At 32.7% G+C, this 4811-nt stretch overlaps 1 long non-coding RNA gene across 1 annotated transcript; it reads right to left on the bottom strand.

Moving 5' to 3' along the window:
• Window positions 1-1158: 1158 nt before the first annotated feature.
• On the bottom strand, window positions 1159-4807 carry LOC132544522 (uncharacterized). Its single transcript, XR_009554002.1, has 6 exons — window positions 4735-4807; window positions 4144-4174; window positions 3312-3385; window positions 3005-3029; window positions 2694-2758; window positions 1159-1683 (listed from the first exon to the last, which is right to left on the bottom strand). It is a non-coding gene; the product is annotated as an uncharacterized LOC132544522 (long non-coding RNA).
• Window positions 4808-4811: the final 4 nt, after the last annotated feature.

Consider the following 4811-nt stretch of genomic DNA (forward strand, 5'->3'; position numbering starts at 1 on the left):
GAAGGATTAGGTTTTTAAACAATCTGTTCTTCTATTTTCCCAATTTGACTCCGAGCCAGAGGGCCGAGATCCATTGATTTACCCAACCATGCTTTAGAGGAAAGTTGGACGAAACGAAATCATTTATACCGAAGGAGTAGAACTTTAAAGAATTTGCTCTATTTCCACAACTGGGATCCGAGTCCGAGGAGTGATACCCACCGTTTATCAAAGTTTCACATTCAAAAAAAAAACCAAAAAAAAAACCATTCTTACATGAGGAGAAAGATTTTAAAGAATTTGTCCCATTTCCCATATAGGGCCCATCTCCAACCGCCTAAGGAGATCAATACCCACCGTTAAACAAAAATTGATTCCGATCACCGACGAATGCTTCAGAATTATTAGATATTGACCAAGTTTACCATGTTCCTTATCTCATTGTATTTCATGCAAGATCCTTTATTCGATATTCTTGCTGGTATATCCAAACATTTAGTAGTGTGAGATTTCCTTGTCTCGACGTAGGGTTGAGACAAGGAGATTCCCCATTAATATTTATGACGTCACATCTACATTTCAAAACACCATATATAAGAAGGCCAGCAGAACAAAACATAGTAATCATTCGACAAATTTGTTGGCGAGGTAGGTGGATTCGAACCCTCGGGAATTTTGTTAAGTTACATACATACGGTAGAAATTATCTACCACGCTCCCAGGGGCGAAATACTGTATTAGTTATGCATATTCCTCAGCAGAATTAAATTATGTCCTGTAGTTGTAAATTATAAAGCGTCTAAATAATCCATTCTGATGAAGATATATATATATACAACAATCAGAGAAGTTTGAATGAATAGGATGACATAAAATCATCGGGCGAAGAGCTAAACCTGGCTACTAAAGTCTTTTTTTGATCTCGTAACCACAGTTTTTCATTCAGAGAACAAACACTGAAGACACAAAGGCTCTGTAGGTGCACCATTATTAATATTACGTTCTGGTTACTATAATTATTTCTTGCTCACAAGTAATACAGGATATTGGGCAAGTTTCACTACATGAAACATCCTAATTTGGATTAAAAAAATACATACGAAGGTTAGTCATTGATTACTATTTTTCATTTTAACAAAATTTGAGACATTTGCTATCTTGTATCCTGAATATCAACAGAGTTGATTTACGTAGTGTCATTGTTTTGTAATGATGCTCTACATGACCTTGATAATGTTTGTCCAATAAGATCAACGTGTTAGACCGTAACTTATCTGTGATGCTGAGAACACCTGTGTTTTGTAGCTTTACGAAATGATATCAAGTGTACACGTAAAACAAAAACCAATGATGCCGTTGTATGTGCCTCTTATTCATGTGTATGTTGCATATTAGCCTCAATGTAAGCATGGCAAACATGCAAATAATGGCTTGATTGAAATGAAATATGTCTCCTAAAGAAGTTTCCGAAACTATATTTACGTATACAAACTATATAGTTTATATTGATGTCTGCCGTCATCTCGTCTTCATGGACATCACACTGCCTCAAACAAATTTTAGACTGTCTGTCATCTGGTATGGCATAAATGAAACATTTACAAGAGAGATGCCTGACCACAGGATATGCGTTTTGAAGTCAGATCCTTGCCAGAATGTCTTAATTTAGTGTTGTGTTGGTGTAAAGATGCGATGATCTGGAACCTAAATAAAAAACAATAATGAGAAAAAAATTTAAAAGTCAGAATAAGTTCATAGATTATTTCATCTTCTAATTCATAAAAAGTCATTTTACACACATGTTTTATCTCTCGTGTATTTATATGAACGGTGAATAAAAACGAACCAAATATGGAAGAAGGTAGCCACTGATCTCTCAAGTCCGAGTAATTCTTGAAAATATTCAGATACTGTATCCTCAGAATTTCTTTCCTTTCTTAATATTTTACGGTCGTCGAAAACACCACAACTGGAAATATTCTATTTCCTTGTGCAATGCGGCCCCGTTGCTGTTTATTTTGTTCGGATTTGGGAGCGTCACATTATTAATTGGATAGATTAATAAATGCATAGCAGGGTGTTTCCCATGAAGCAGAAAACGCATGCTCTACCAAAGCTAATGGTCTTAAAAAACGTTTTAGGATTCTCGATGCAGAGCTTTCTTTCGTTCCTATTTCGCCCTAGATCGTCGATTTTGAGTTTGAAGATCCTGTCGTACTGTCCGTTTTTTCTTTGTCGTTTTTATACATCTGTGTCTTAACACGTTTTCACTCAAATCATTATGTAAGATCTTGTTGTAAATGATAAATGACATAAGATCTATAATTAAAGCAGATATCCTTACTCCTACCAGTGTGATACAGCATACTATAAGACAATTCTTTGTTTTGACATTGACTCATTAACTTTGACCAAGGTATTTGTAGTAGCTTGATGTTATGGCTAATGACAGCACTACGCTTTGAAATGAACTTGACTTTTCAATATGGGAAGCTTTGCCTATAGTGTTTTAAAGATAATATTAATATGTAACTTTAAAAAATATAGATGATATCATGTAAGATTTGAATGAAAGTAATGATCACATCACAACTGTAAGTACAAATGGTCAGTTTATCAATTATACACATTCATACATCACTCGATATATCGGCAATAATCAACAACAGAAAGATCGAAAAGATTCTTTGATATCTAAAGTCAGTAGTTTTTACCTTTTCGATCCTTCAGTTCCTCATAGACATTTGGACCATTCACACCTTCCAACATCTCATAGTTGCTTTAAACAAAATTCAATATAATAAATCATTTTTAAATAGATATTCAATTTCATTTCAAAAGTAGAAAAACTATATATTTAAATCAATCTGTTTATTTAAAAAAAAGATCTAGCATACCTGGACATATTCTAAAATCAATTTACGATATTTTTGAGCACACCATTTACTGTTAGTTAAAAACTAATGTTCACGTTTTAGGGAATACTCACTAAACAATCGTATTATTTAAATATAACATATCTTACCTTACTTCTATGTTCTCGGAGACACCTAAATCCGCAAAAAATTACGTTTTTTTACTGATATCATTATGTAAGTTCAATGCCACATATAAAAATGCACATTCAATATTCATTTACTTCCTTGTTGTAGCTACATTTCAATTTAATTGTTTTTCATTGATTTCTTTTTCGTTTCATTTAATTAATCAATGTTTATCTTTAAGATATTGTAGAAATATTATTGAGAATTATTTTTATGAACATTGATGAAAACTAAAATGATAATTATTCAAACATGAAATATAGTGGAACATAAATATAAAGATCATACCATGTTCTTGTCCGACCTGTTGGTACACGTTTGGTGGTGCCATGTTTGTTACATCCAACTCTTCATACGAACCTCTGAAATAATAATCCATTACTAATACAATATCTTTATGTAATACTTCTCATGCATATGGTTTGAATTATACATTATATGTCATACACGTCATGTTTGATGATTTCACAATTAAACAATTAGCAATTGTTAAGATGAGATAATTTTCTCGTCAACAAATTAAAGGTATTTTTTAATTTCTATGTTAACCAATTAAACAAGTTAACAATTGTGAATAACCCATCGTATGCTTACCATATACCGAACAAGATAGTGTTAATCGCTTTAGCTACCGTGAACTTTGACCTTTTAGAATATGATCAAAGACAACACATCATGACTCAGGTTCGAGACTGTCTAAAGTAAAAATTTTATATAACATTTGTTACAAGGGGTAATTCAAAGGTTCTGAAAACTTAATGAACTTGGCAATGTCCGTTTGGCAAAGACAAAAGACCTATCATTTGTATTATTACCTTTGGTCTCAGAAACGTACTCTTGACAGTAACAATTAATAACTATGTAAATATAGAAGGCAACTTAAAGAACAAGCTATCATTATTTCAATTCATAACTAAACACTTGACACCTTTAAGTTACCTTCCATGATCATGATTTTTATTTGAATGAAAAAGTCAAATTGACAAAACAAAGGTGGCTGATTTGTGTCGTGACGAAAAACGAAATAACGAAATGGCACAAATCAGCCACCGCAATTTACTTTAAGATATGTTGGAAAAATAGCTTTCATGGATCAGGAAAAAGAAGTTGCTGATAATACCTTTCCGGACTCTGTGATGTTGTCGTCGAGACTGTAAAGTAAACGATCACAACGACTTTATTACACATGTAAAATGGCATTATCTATATTATCATTGGATCTAATTTGAACATCAAAAATAAAGTGCGAGTGTATTTACAGAAGTGCTGAAAAAAGCGATAGTATAACTTTGTATTTATTGTTGTTATTATATATACAGTAATGACAATATGTTTTACCTTATGTTGTATTCAAATGCCCGATCAGTAAGTTACATTGTGGTAGTGTTAAAACGCGTATCTCAAAGCAAAATATTACGTATCAATATTCACATTTTGTATGATAAGTAAACAAACAAAAAATGATGCATCAGTTGACAGAGCTGACAAAGATATATGTAACATTAATCAAACACGTTGGAATAAATAAGACATTTTACTATGATGATGCCGTTCCGTCAAAATCACAATTTTTACAAACACAATCTCCCTGAAGCATCATCTATTCATCACACTGACTTTGCTGCTGTAGTTATATATGGCCACAAAAACTGCTCAAACCTGGTGATGTGAAAGTTCGGCGAATGGAAGGATTACAATTTTATGTACATACCGTGCTCGGAATCTCCTATGTTTTTGAAGGGTTTAGTTGTTGTCTTCTGATTCCTCGAACGTCTTTTCCTTAAAAAC

Source organism: Ylistrum balloti, unplaced genomic scaffold (assembly GCF_031769215.1).
Source record: "Ylistrum balloti isolate Yb309-2 unplaced genomic scaffold, AGI_CSIRO_Ybal_v1 Utg369588, whole genome shotgun sequence".
Lineage (NCBI taxonomy): Eukaryota > Metazoa > Mollusca > Bivalvia > Pectinida > Pectinidae > Ylistrum > Ylistrum balloti.